At 43.4% G+C, this 14,752-nt stretch overlaps 1 protein-coding gene across 1 annotated transcript in view; it reads left to right on the forward strand.

Annotated features, from left to right (window-relative positions):
- The window catches only part of KCNH5 (potassium voltage-gated channel subfamily H member 5), a 155,049-nt gene that overhangs the window by 125,839 nt on the left and 14,458 nt on the right, over window positions 1–14,752 (forward strand). The window lies entirely within an intron of this gene.

The raw sequence follows: 14,752 nt of genomic DNA on the forward strand, positions 1-14,752 counted from the left end.
ATGATACTCAAACACATGGTTCAGCCTGTGATAACCATTCAGAGTACTGCAATTCTCAGATGTACCTTACTTTGAATGCAATTTTTGGGCTACTTCCTTCTGTAAAGAAACGGTGCATTCAGGTTAGAGTTAAACTGTACACAGAGGGCAAGAGAAACTTGGTGGGGAAGTTAGTATGAATCCCTCTTGTTTTAGTTAAAAATAAAACCCAGCCAGTCACCTCCAACTTAATGACAGTGGTTTGCCTTCTTGAATTGTCAGCCATTTGCTGTGATTAGCAAGCTGCCTTGGTTTAGGTCCTGTGAAAAGAAGCTGTGGAAGAGCAGTTTTTGAGGAGCTGGTTTACATACGTGGCCAGAGGTGGGAATAGGGACAGGGGGATTCTGGGAAACACCTGAAATAAGCTGATCCCATTATTGCACTTCTGAGCAACATGCTTGAAGGCAAAAAAAACTTAGATTTAGGAAAGAATACTCATTACTAATCCGTGTCTTTTCCTCATATTTTTAGTTCTCAGTTTCCACAGCCCCTGGTCTTAATTTGTTTCCCTTCCTAAAGATTACAAAAACAGAATGTGGTTTTCAGATGTAAGATACTGTTAGGAAAAGAGCATAGCATGCTCAGTCTCTGATTCTGTTAACTCCATTAATTAAGCAGTCAGTGATCTTTTGAACTCTAAGACCTCCCTTTGGACATTTAGTTGAAGGTTAGATTACTTTTTATTAGTTTCCTGCAGAAGATGTTTGAGCTGCCAGAAAGATTTTGTCCAGTGCTTCCCATGTAAATGTATATATTGCTCATTGTGCACCCAGGGCTGACGGCTTACCTCTGTGCACTCTGAGTTCATGGCTCTGTTGGAACTGACTGCTGTCTTCTGCCTTTATTTGTTTGTTTGTTTAAAAAGAGAGCACTTCTTTTCCTACAGACATAGGCTTTGGCTTTTTCTGAGAGCTCCAAACACTGCTTGCTCTTAGAAACATGGCAGTGAGGACTAAAGCAAGTAGCAAAACCAGCCTTTTCTAAGCGAGCTGTTTCTACTGATCAGCTGAAATACAGCATTTCTGCTCAGATAAGCCTTGCCTTTCCATTTGTACCCATCACTTGCCCTTTCATGCATCTAGGTTTCCTTCTCCATGTCCCCGACCTTACCAGAGCATTCTGGCTTCTCAGCACTTCATTTCTAGGTCTAGCTTATGGTTTTCACCAATCTGCCTTCCTTGACTTCCTGCCACTGTAATGAATTTTATCTCCCTCATGTGTTTAAAGCGCATCCATTTTAAATGGAGCAGTTGTTGGTAGTTCAGGGCTCATTTATCATTGACCCCCATCCTTCTCCCAGGCTGTATTATCCTTCCTGCCCCAGAGGGCTTCAGAAGAAAGGAGAGTGAGGAACTGACCCATGCATGCTTTGCCATGTGTTACTAACTGTTCCTCTTTCCATTTATAAAAAGACTTATCCAATACTTCAGGATGCTCTACAAAACTATATGAATAATAATTTATGACCATAATCCAGCCATGCATTAGTATACCAAACAGGTGCCTGACTAATCGTCGTGAACCATCAGCCATAACTTCAAGCATTTGTCAGAAAGCTGGAACCAAGGCAGTTTGCCATGTGGTCCATCAGAAATGAGTCCCCACAAAGAGCTTCTTTGCAGACCAGTTGTGCTCAAAATCAGTCCAGTATGTTAGACAGCTGCTAATAGGTAGATAAGGACTCTACTAGGACAGAGATTGACCTTGCAAATTCCCCATCTGCCTTCTTTCACACTGCTAGCCTGCTTGTGGGCAGGTATACCTGCCCTGTGGATCAGCCCTGCCCTATGGCTGAAATATCTGGCATGGATATACAGATCTTTAGGCATGCTCCCACATATAAGGTGGGTGCCAGAATGCAGTGTGAACAGGCAGCCTTCTGCTAAGTGCCTGGACAAGGTCTTCTTGGGAGAAGGTGACTGAAGAATGGTTTGATGGTTGGACTGGGTGATCCTGTGGGTCTTTTCCAACCTTGGAGATTCTATGATTCTAAGAACTGGTGTCTAGCTTGGGAAGTTTAGGGTTAGCTTCATTTTTCAGACACCAAAAAAAAAAAAAACAAGTCAGAGGAAAACAGAGGATGCTTTTGTCTAAGTGACAGAGGTCAAAATGAGAGCTCAAAGTGAATACAGCATCTGAGATGAAAAAGGTAAGAGAGCCAGAGGTAGAGATCTGTACTTCTGAGTGTTATCACTCCGTGACATTGCAGCAATGTTTATCATGTAGCAGCTGGTCTTTTGTTAATTGTGTGTGCACAGGGATTGGTAGAAAAGATACAAACTGTGTAAACAGGGTGCAGCATAGTCACTAATGAGGAACCACAGAATCATCAATGTTATTGATTGCAAAGACCTGTTATTTGTCCAAGCAGATTTTTTTTTACTAGCCCCAGACAGGAACAGGGAGCAAATCAACTGGACTGACTCCAATTTTACAGGAGGAGATCATTTCTGATCACTTTTAAAGCCAGATTTGCCAAAGTTTACAATGCTGAGGATTATAAACTAATTTGTTTGGGTCTGGAGCAATGAGATAAGCTAAGGCTACAAAAACAGCAGGCTCAGCCCCCAAGGAGCATCCTGTGTTAGTGCCTAAATGCATGGATAGGAACATAAAGCAGTGCTGATGAGCTTTGCAGAGATCCACATCTAGAAAATAGGTGACTGTGATGTAGGTATTAGGGAAGATCACCAAGAATCACATGGAGAAATTTGAAGGAACTTTGAGAACAGGCTTAATGCTGGGACACAATAGAATGATGCCCGCAAGTAGGATATAGCTAGATCACTAAAATCCTCCCTAGCAGAGCTGTGGCTTATTGTCATGAAAGCCCAGGGATCGATTTAATGCACATAAATGGGAAGGAAATGGCTCTTCACTGCACCATCTGTTTATCCATCCCCATGCCCTCACTAGTTAACTCTTCGGTGTTGTCTCCTCCTCTTGCTGATACTGTTCAGAAATAAACACAAAGCTCTGCAGCGTCACCATTCGCTGAGTTTCTCAGTCCCATCTTCTGAGGTTGGAAAAAACACTTAATGGTCCTTTGGGGAATAGTCAGAGTACTGAGTCCTCCCTGGGGGTCTGCCATGGAGGCAGCCCGCTGGGTTTGCCTGCAAGAAGCTCCGATAGGACTCTACTCTCTAACCAACAACTTCGTTTCTCTGCAGAGAGCCTTCAGGGAACTGCCCACTTCTCTTTGTGTCCAAGTTTGTCATGGCCTCTGCAGTGTTTCTGTGCTGCTGGAGGTAGCTCTGTGGTTGGTGGGTAACTCTCCCCCAGGCTTATCTGGCTATAGGTGGTTTTCCTTGACTATTTGCCCCAGAAGAGTTGTTCATTGGTTCCCACTCAGGTATGAGGAAACCTTACCAAAATTACTGAGATGGAGTCTTTGCTCTCTAAGAAGTTATCGTTTGATTATGCCATAATTTGAAGGCCTCTGCTCTTCTGGTAATTACAGATTACCTCTGAAAGACTTTCCTTTAATCTCTTGAACTACGGTGCTTTCAGTGGCAGCTCTGCACCAACCACTTTTGGCTAAAGGGAGATTTTATCCTTTGATTAAGGTTGCGCATCTTCCTCATAGAATATTTCTTGGTTGGATACTCTTCAGTGTTAGCATGCTTATGTCTTGGGTCTTCTTTTCTCCCCAAGAGATTCCTTCCCACTGAAGCATTGGCTGTGAGCATATTAAAGGCAATTACAGTGTGTTTCAACAACCAGCACTCCTCACTCGCACACTGCCAGCATGCTGCTCTCAGCTGGGAAAATTTTAGCTCCTGCTGATTGAGATGTTTCGCTTGAAGAATCCCAGGGATACTTGTTAAGGTTATTTCAGAGCACATTTCATAGTTAAATGAGGTAGACATTAAAAGTTTATATAACCTTTTGGGTTTTTTTTTTCCCTTTTTCTCTCTCTCTCTCTTTTTTTTTTTTTTTTTTTTTGGTGTTAAATTGAGATTTCCCAATGGTCTAACTGAGTTATTTTGTGTCTGTTCTGCAGGGGGCTGACCCTGTCTTTTGGTGAGGGAATGGTCTGCCAGAGGTGCTCATCTTTCCTGAGTCTTGATTTCACTTTAAAAGCGTTGCCAGGTCACACTGCCAGTTTCGTACTGGTGTCTCTGAATCTCTGAGAAGCAGAGGTGTGAGTTGCTGAATTGGCCAACTCATTCTCCTTGTTAGCATCCCTGTGGCTTCATTTGTAGGTTGTCCTGTGGGAAAGGGACATGTCCAGCAGTTGTTTGAGCTTGGGTTTCATCCAGAAGATCTGTAAAAAGCAGTAAGCATCAGCAGCACTTATTACCCGAAAGCTAGACTTGGTTGACTGTCAGATTCAGCCATCTTCAACCCTATGAGTGTTTAAAAGATCAGATCGTTGACTGAGTTCTAGGGACAAGCAGGAAGCAAGCAAATGATTAACCATCCACCAGCCTAAATCTGTTCCACCCAAGAATACTACCATGGAATCAGAGGCTCTCTCCTCAAAATCTATCTCCACTGTTCGACTTAGTTCAGGTGAGGAGTGCCTCCTCGTGATAAAGCAGAATGTTTGACTTCTTGGTTTCATACTACAGAACATTACAAAAAGGTCCAGTGCTTTGTTCTTCAAGATACGTAGACTGTCCATTGTCCTTTCATTTGGATCTGTTGTTTGTATGTTCTGCCCTTTTAAATTATTTCTTCATTTCTGACTCACCGTTTCCAAACAAAACTGATGGTGTTCTGCACCTCATGGCATTGGGAATGCATTGTTTTAATTGAAGCTCCTGTTATAAAAGCTTTTCAATAAATTAACACAGTGTTGAAAATGATGTAGTGAACAAATAGAGTAGCTGGTAGCACATTCCCTGTAAAACCAAAGCTTCTGAAAGCCAGTTAGAATGTCTTCAGTGTCAGAAACAAGGCTGATAGGAAGGGATGATGTATTTTGTTAAATGAATTGATGTGACTGGAAAAATCCTAAAGTTATCAGTTGCAAAACCCTTTTTTGAGGGGGGGTCTGAGGACTTCAGATTAAATCTCAAGCACTTTTTAGTCCATTAAAGTAATACTTTTTTGGGGGGGAGGCTGGGGGTTGGGAATGATTCCAATTAATTTGAATTTCCACTTAAAGTGGAGAGAAATAATTGTAATACTTTTACTGATTAATTACATTACAATCAAGCAGTCCCTTTTAGGTATTTATTGAGACCATTTCATCTTCAGACAGAAACCAGTAAAAGGCAGAAACACAGAAAACAAAACAGAGATTCTGCAAATCCTGTGGGCTGGCCCGCATTGTGTGCAGCTTTGTGCTAAGAACATGCAGGAATGCTGGGTCTGTCGGAAGTAGGGCTGGCCAGAAGCCAAACATGTAGATCTTGACATTTTTCAATGTAATAGAAGCAAGACCTTAGGAAAATGTTCACTGAAGGAGCAGAGATAGCAGTGGCTGTCCCCTCGCCCACTTCCAGCACAGACCTGAACAGCAGTAAGGCTGTCCTGGGCTGGATTTAGCTTTAGCGGTTAACTGCAATTCAAGTTAAGCCCTTCCAACATTCAGCTGTTCGAAATCCAGATCTGTGTGTCTCAGATTGAGCAGTATGAAAAGAAAATCTGTCGCTGTATTCATTATTTAGTTTTAATGTCGGTCCTTATATTTATTTATTTAATCTTTTTGCAGCATGGCTTTTCCTACTGTGGGGGCTCTGGGCTGTAAACCTTTGTTTCATCTCTCACGCATCCGCTAAGCAGCTCAGTGACCCTGGGCAAGCAATATGACCTCTCTGTGCCCTATTTTTGACATCTGGCCAAAGACGCAGCGTCATGAATCCAGCCTTCTCCCATATGGGGAAAGAAGAGTGGCAGATCGGAACTGTATATTATTATTGATGATTGATTTTCTGTTCCGAGCTAAATCAGGCTGAAGAGCAGCTTGAAAAGTCTTTTGGCATTTCGCCCCATCCCAGAGAGCAGCGTTTCTGCAGTCTGCCCCAAGCTCAAACCACCCTGCTGTCATTTGCAAGCTTTGTACTGTCTCTCCCTCTTTGTGCTCAGAAGCATTTCACTCTTAGGGGATACTGCCCTGGACAAAGTGAAGGCTGCTTTCTTTGAGGAGTTTCTTTTTTAATGATCAGTACTGAATATCTCATCTGCAGCACAGCAAAGCCCTAATCAATTGACAGTGCTGCGTTCTGACGTTTCATTAGGCCAGTGCCAATAGCAGGTATTGATCCAGTGGGCAGTGTAAGTTTGTGAGGACCAGACCTTCCTGATCTAGTTGCAAGCTGTCCTGTTGAAGAGGCACTGCCTTCCACTGAGCTCATTGCCACACAGCCAGGCTAGGAGGCAATGGGAAGCTCCCTTCAGCTCCCGAGCCCTGAGGTTCCTACTGGTGATGTGGTGGCAGCTTCGTTGTAGTACTTCCCTTGTCAATATGTGTCACCAGCTATCTACGTCAATGTGGAGTCCAAAAATTGCTCCCATTTGGGCTCCTCATAGAAGGGACTGTGCTTCTTTGGATCACAGACACAGTTTAGCCTCTTCAGAGGCAGCACACATCCATACTCCTCTTTGCAACAAACTGACCCTGGACTACAGCAGCCTGCACTAGGTTCTAGTTGAAGCATACATTAAATACATAAACAAACAGCCTTGATGGTTATTTGGTTAGAATCACAGAATTGCAGGGGTTGGAAGGGACCTCAAGAGATGGAGTCCAATCCCCTTGCTGAACTGGATTCCCTACAATAGGTCGCACAGGTGTCCAGATGGGTCTTGAATATCTCCATAGAAGGCGATATAAAATAACCATGTGTGTGTGGAATGTGCCTTTTGTTGTATTTGGAGAAGTAGATCAGTCTCACTGTTCTGCAACATAACATTTGCTGTATGGTTACAGCAATGAAATCAGAAAATAGTGAGGGCAAAGCTGGGGAAAAAATGATTAGTTTCAATTCTAAAGCCTTGTTTATAACCCATGGCAAAGCTGCTTGCATCCAAAGGTGCACAGTGCCCTTGTTGAGCATCGTTTTCCTGGCAGGAACACAGCCCAACAGGCATCTGATGTAGCAGCTATGCCTGCTGCTGCTAAAAATCCATGCATTGTTTTCCCCTGGCATGCAAATAAAAGGACGCTAAATGTATGGGCAGGAGGTGCTTGGGTTCAGGGTGACTCGACCAGGAGAGGCTTATCTGTTCCCAAAAAATGTTCTTGTGCATGATGTATATGTAAGTGATTGTATAAAAGGAGTAAAGGCCTATGGTATTTCTTTTGGATAGCTTACACTTAGTTAAATGTGTAATCGTGTCATTTTGTTAAATTGGTGCCCATCACTCAATCTGTGGGACTGGACTGATCTTTCCTTGCTAGGCAGTTGTCAATGCTACCCTGAGCCAGGGTCTGAAAGATGTATCAGGGCATCAAGAAGGGCCTTCCTGTAGCATTGTACATCTGTTGTGCACTGCCCTAGATGTCTTAGCACAGCAGAAACTTAAGCTTTTTATCCTGAGTTGAAATCCTAAGAGCATCAATGTGTGTTTTTTTATGGCTTCTCTTCTTAATGAACTGCCTCTGTTTTGGCAGTAGGACAAAACACTGGCCTCTCTCTGCTATCAGCCCATGAATCCTAGTCTCTTGGTTGTAAATAGTTAGCCATGATATAGGGATTTCCAATTAACTACAAGAATTATGGCAATATTATTATCTTCTCGTATACCAGATGGGATGGAGATACACAGAGACAGTGTGATTTGCACAAGACCTTCCATTTAGCCAAAGGCTGGATCAGCAGAATCATCCATTCTCCCAAATCTCAGTCTGGTGGTGTATGTGTCAGGTCATTATGTTCTTGAGATGTGACGAATGTGACTTGGATCTCATTCTGCTTCTCTTTCTTCCTCAATCCAGACTTCTTTTTCAGTAAAGCAGGATGACTTCAGATCCATACCAAGTATGAAATAGTTGGGGTAAACTCTCAACCACTCTCTGTTTAAATATGCATGCTTGTTCACAGATACAGATCAGCCTGACTGACTGTCAGTATGCATGATGTCTTGTAGATGTCTCTGCAAGAGTAGTTGGGTGCCGTGCAAATTGACTGTGAGCATAAAATGGAACCGGATTAAAGTTTGACCTACGATATCCTATTTGTAGAGCACAGAGCAAGCAGTAACAAGGTCTCCCAAGTTTTGAGCTCTGGGAGTTTGGCCATTGTTGGGTTCTTCTGAAGAGTCTCTTCTTTGCATGCCTTTTTTAGAAGAGCGATCTGGGGAAATTGCTATATTAAGCAATGCTGAAAGGATCTACCCCTATCTTGCCCATAAAATATAATTAAATTTCCCTTGGAAGGGCTTTTTCCACCTCACAGAAGTAACTTTTCTTGCCCTGAAAAACATCACTTTGTTATTTGTATTGGAAATCTTCGCCTCTGTTACAAGTCAATTCTGTAATCGCTTAGGAGGAAACTGAATAAATACAGCTTCTCCATAGCAAAATCAAAATGTGCTTTGTAGCAAGGTTTTGCTTCTGCATGCAACCATATCTGTGAAGTCAGGATCACTTGAAATTAGCAGGAGGGTTATTATTTACCGTTTCTTTCAAGCATCCAGCAGAGTAACCCATGGAAATCTTCTTTTCATCCAAAATCCAGCATGAAAGACTGTTTAGTGAAACGTTCCTATCCCAGAGATTAACTAATTGCTCAGCAGTCAGTCGTTCCCACCACCCAGCCAAGGACAGTGATTCCTTTCCCACATGCAGATGGAGTAGTGGTTTAACAAAAAACAGTTCCTGGTACAGGAGGATTAAGGAGAATTTACTGGAGAGCAATTAAAACCATTGTTAGAGCAATTTGTTTTTGAGGCAGAATTTCACATCAAAGTAAAGCTATCTATCTGCGGAGTGTATAGAGCAGAACAATAAAGCCATCATTTCAGGCCATCTATCGTGCTTCCTCAGAGTGTGGATTAATAAAGTGAGCTAAGAGGACAGGGAGATTTAGAGGAGTAAATTAGGTGAAGCAGCCTAAATGCAGTTTGCATTTGGAAGGAGGTGCTCTGACTTTGATCTCTGCTCTCTCTTCCTGTGGCTTCTGCTGCCCTCTATTCCTGCCAGCTTTTTCATCATGTCATCCACAGCAGAGAGCTCCTGACCATGCTGCTTCATTGCAGACACTCCTGCCAGCAGAGCACCACACAGGCCTGACCAGTACCAAAATGGTGTTACCAGAAGATGAGTTGGAGCCAGTGCTCCTTGCTGGCTTTAGTGGGTGTTGCTGGCTTGGTCTTCCCATCCTATCTGCTCCAACCTCCTTGCCTTGTCCTGACCCAGGAGGAGGCATTACTCCAAAGTCTCCTTAGTATTAAGAGCTAAAAACACATCTTGTGAGCAATGCTGCCATTGTCCTCTCTGTTTTGGAAGGGAAGGAAAGTTGAAGTAAAACAGGTTTTTGAGGCAGAAAACCAGTCCAGACAGAGTGGGTCCACCCAGCAGTTTTTACATCCTTCCCAAAGGATTATTTGAATTGATGCTGTGTTTTTTTTTTCAGTAAGAGTGGTGAAACACTGGAATAGTCTGCCCAGAGAGATGGTAGGTGCTCTGTCCCTGTAGTCACCCAAGGGCAGGCTGGACGGAGCTGTGAGCACCTGGTGGAGCTGTAGGTGTCTCTGCATTGCAGGGGAGTTGGACCAGATGGCCTTCAAAGGTCCCTTCCGACTCCGACAATTCTTTAATTTGGATTTCTCTGGTTCAGAATGAAGCTCACAGGCTCCACAGTTTCAAATGAAGAACAAATACTGAGGGGCTGTGCATTTCACCAGCCCACGCCCCCGAGGTCCAGTTTCTATGTAATTACAAATACAAGGACTCACTCGAGGTTATTTCCTATGTAGTCATTTCTGTACATTCTTTCAACAGTTAAGCTTTTTAAATTTAAGTATATTTTTAACTAATATAAATTAAAAGGAAAAGAAATCTTAAAAATTAACATTTTAAAAAATATTTAATGACTGAAAAAATATTGATAAACCTGTTACCCTGTATGTACCGTCAGTGTATCATGTTCTCTTTGACCTGCCTGGGTTTAAAAAGCACTTTGGTTTTGGAGCAAGCCTGTTTACCAAAGGTTGCATGTGGGCTAGCTTTAAGAATACCAAAAAGAGCATCTCCAGATATGCCCTTTGTTGGCAAAGCTCCTAGAGGGGGCTCGACCTTGAGAGCTAAGGCATGAAGGCTTCTAAGCTCATCTGGGCACATCAGAGCAGTCACTAGAAGGGATTTATTGGTGATTACCATCTCTGCAACAGGAGAGGTTTGAGCATGATCTGTCCTCTTGACACATGTGGGATTGGGATGATATTTTCAATGCAGGTGCAGGTTTTGGCATGTGGGACACAGCCATCAGCTGTCTTACCTTGTTACCCTTACCTTGTTCCCCAGTGGTTTGTCTGAGCCCTTCAATGCAGATAAAACACCTGTTTTTTTCATAAGATCTCACTAGGACCCACCAGCCTGGCTTGGTGCAGTCATCTTTCATCCTCCCCTTGCAGCTTTTAAAATAGTAGTGCTTATCTGGAAGGGCTGGCTGGTCTCCGGGGCATGGGGAATGCATCCCAACTGGCAACTGGCCATAACCCCAGCATGCTGGAGAGAGTAAAAATAGCATCAGATGAAGGGTATAATACACAAATAAATCTTTAAAGGAAGGCTTTTTCAAAGCCTGCTCCTAACCCTGACACCTGCAGTGCTAGAGGCAGGGCTGGGATACTTCTTACCTACTGTCACGCAGAGGATGTCTGCATCTGAACAAAGCTCAGTTTTTAGGCACAGGAGACAAACAGACGTTTCAGGGTGCAGATCGTCTGACCTGTTTTAACATCTAGCTGCAGGTGAGATGACTCATAGCCTCCGAGCTGTCTATGGCTCCTGGAGGATGAGGTCAGGTGCAGGCACTGGCTTTGTAGGTGGACCTTGCTCCAAGGGCTTGCGCTCTGGAAATTGGCTGCAGTTTGTAGTTTGTTCTTAGGAAGGAAAATTGCACAGCTATCTGAGCACAGCATAGATTGGGTTATCCCGTGTTCACATTCCAGGTCTGACACAAATTCGTCTCTTCCATTAGCATGAGAAATACAGTAATTACTGTTCTACAATCCACTCGAAGATGTGGAAATTAACAGTGTTTTTTTCAAACGCCTTCATAAAAGTTTGTTTTCTGTTGTTCAGCCTAGACATGAATTAGGCATTCCTTCTCAATATTTTCAGTTGTATTTGTTGGGTTTTGTTTAGCATTGTTCCCAGAGAAAATGAAGAAATTAAGTATATGTGATTGCAGTATTTGTCTGTTATTGGACATATTGTCAAGAACTCTCAAATCCATTTCCCAGCTTCAGCTAAGCTTGTGAGATGGAGGAAATCTCAAGGATAATTAAGTTCCTAAAAAAAAAATCAGTTGCTGATTAAAGAAGAAAAGATCTAAATTGCTGCTTCCTTCAGGAAAAAATCAAGCACATCTCAGCTGTTCTGCAGTCTGTTTGGTAGCAGATAGTCCACAGGCATCACCTGTCTGTATTCACATTCCTGGACAATCCCAGCATGTAGCTCCTACAAAGCATTCTTGCCTTATGGAAGGGTTCAGGGCTTGGAAAAGAGGCAATGGAAGACAGCTCTTCTGTTACAAAGCAGTTGTGTAGGATGTGGACCACATCAAATCTCTCCAGTGGGATCTGAACACTGGTGAAAGGGCTGCTCTGTGGGTATGTATGTGTGTTGAGGGACATGGTGTGTTGAGGGACATGGCTTAGTGAGAACTGTTGGTGATGGGTGGATGGTTGGACTGGGTGATCTTGTGGGTCTTTTCGAACCTTGGTGATTCTATGATTCTGTGATTCTATCAGACATCTTCAAGTGAGCCTTGAGTCCTTCAGTGTGGTCAAAAGATGGGTGTATTGCCATAAAAAATTCGTTATTTCTACTGCTTTCATTGCTGAAGCTATTTAGGAAGTTCCCACTCATACACTCTGTGTTCCCTCTGCTGCATTTTCCAGTGTGACTCCGGGCCTGTACTTTCAGATGGATCACTGGCATGGTCCAGAGCCCTATTTATTTCTTCCAATTCCTTAACCTTGTTCATTTCTCTGATCTGACTTCCAGTGCTTCTGGGGAGGGGAACAGTGAGTAGTTGTCTTCAGGGCCACATCACTGAACGAGGGGGTCTGCCACGGTGTTCTTGTATTAAATAGGTGCAAAAACACAATGTTTTACATAAACGCACCAGGTTATGAGTGACCAGATGTGAGGACACCTCCAAGACATTAAATACAGACAGAACAGTTACCTCTGGAGTAAAGATTTCAGAGGTGAGCAACACCCTCCCCATCCTATCCATGAATTACTGTATCAGTCAGTGGCCAACTGCAGCCCCAGCGCAGCCAAATGAGAGGGCTCCCTGCTCTACTTTGCATGGCCCAGTGTAGATGTGGGAGACTGAAATGTCATGACTGCTGCATGTTCCAGCTTCTGGAGCTGAGTCAGGCAATTCTCCTAGGACAGAGGACTTCAGCCTCCCTTGTAAATTGGGCACAGTTGTAGGGCATCTCAGTCCGGGTACCCAGACTATATTAATCACTGGGAAAATCTTTGCATCAACGGCCTCATATGGCTTCCCCTCTGCCTCCCTCCTTGCACACCCACTGTATTCGTCACCATGACAACTGGCTGCCCTTTTGTTTTAGGTATCTGTGAAATGTCATGTATTGTGCACCTCTGAAACAGCAGTGAGACATTCTGGGAACGGGACACAATGATCCGTGGTCCAATATTTGCCACTTTCATGAACATACTGCAGTTCTTCAAGATCAATTAATTCGGTCACTTAAATTCATTCATGCCCTTGGAATCACTTACTGAGAGGTCTCTGCAAATCAAACAAGGTTGTGGAGGGATGATTTTCACATTACCGGTACAAAAAAGGACAGAATAAAAAGGGTGTGTTTCGAAACATCTGAAAAGTTCATAGATTTACCAACTAATTCCACAGTAAATGGAACAAGAGGACTTGTGAAGGTCGCTTTGGAAGTGGTGGTGGGTTGGGGTCACTAACATGGTGAGTTACCTCTCAGTGCAGTGTGCAGGAAAGGGAGGTGGGAGTTAAGAACAAATGGAGCACCCAAGTAATTGTTGTCTCCTCCATGCCTGCCTCATAGATAACCCAAACACCTCAGTTCTCAGGGCTGGCCATCAGTTCACTTTTGCTTAACCTTCGACAGCTCAATAACTAATGTAGTCCCCATTCCTCTCCTTTCTAAAATAATTAAAAGAAAGAAAAATGGGAACTCGGTCTCATGAAGCGGGATTGGTGTTGCATGGGATGGTCTTTCCCAGTCCCATCCATAAAGGAAATGAAGTCTTACACTGAATCCCTGTCACATTTACTGAATTTAGCACTTGCCAGGAGACCCGAGCGTGGCTCTTAACTCCTCAAGATGTGCTCTGCTCACAGTTAATTCAGTTTCTGCTGATTAATTCCTTTGGGGTTTGTGCCTGTTCCTGGGATATATGTTTCGACAGGCCTGAGCGTAACCTTTCTGAAAAGGGTCAGGGACAACTGAAATAGCTCATCCAATCTAAGGTTTGAAAATAAGCCTCACTCAAATCACTGAGGAATGTCAGCAGGAGGTGTTTTTCTGTGCTTATTTATGGATAAAAAGAGCTAGCATTAGTTGTTAGACATTAATGGAATTAAGTCGCTGTGTAAACACATTTGATCTGGATGTGACTTCAGTTTAACCACTGTGGAAGTGGATTAAATCCAACCATGTGAAAGCATTCCTAATATGGCTAACTCTGTTACTGCAAAATAACCATTACTATTAGAATTCACATCCTAGATATTTTTTTTTCCCCAGTTCTTTGCCTCCATATCTTTATTTTCTTTTACTTGTTCCGGCAATAGTCCCTATTAAGACTGAATCACTGCCACCCATCCCCATAGCATGGCCATGTTGAGCTTCCCCGTGCCAAGGCACTGTAGCACTGTGCTGCTGACCCCGTGCTGCTGGACTAAGCTCATCCCAGTGATATCTGGCTCAATGCTTCAGGGTTGAATCTCTGACATAGAAAAAAACAGTAACTTCCTGGCTTTTGGAAGAGCCCGCTTCAGGAGTGAGAAGTACAGACAGTGTCAAATTAGCAAAGTTTTGGCTTTTCTTCTGCAGAAGGCAGCAGCAGCAGTCACGGGTAATTATATTCTGTACAAGGAGATAACCTCTGGCTAGAGAAGTTTTCAACAGAGAAGAGAAAAGCAAGTAATGGAAAAAAAATACAAAGGCAGGTTGCAGGGGAAGAAAAGTTTTCAGTGAAATGAAAGTGTTTGGAGAGGAAATTAAAAAAAAATGATGCTGTTATTTCTCCTTTTCTGTTGTTGGCTCTGGTCTTTGTAAACAAGTGGCAGGGTGGAATCTCAATGCCTTCCCAGCCCCATACTAACTGGTGCGTGGGGTATGGGAGCACTGCCAGCCCTGCAGGATCCCCATCCACCTGCAGGCATCTTAGAGGATGTTTCCTCTCTTCTGATGTTTCCAAGGCACATGGCCTGGCACAGCATGGTGCAGAGCAGCAGTCAGAAAATGTGGCTTCACTTATGAGTAACAAGCATAGAATCAATATGAAGGGTTGAGGTGGCAATTCTTTGGGTCCTTCCATGTGCTCACATTCCTTTTGCTACAGAGCGATGCTGCA

The sequence above is a fragment of the Gallus gallus genome, chromosome 5 (assembly GCF_016699485.2).
Source record: "Gallus gallus isolate bGalGal1 chromosome 5, bGalGal1.mat.broiler.GRCg7b, whole genome shotgun sequence".
NCBI classification, from domain to species: Eukaryota; Metazoa; Chordata; class Aves; order Galliformes; family Phasianidae; genus Gallus; species Gallus gallus.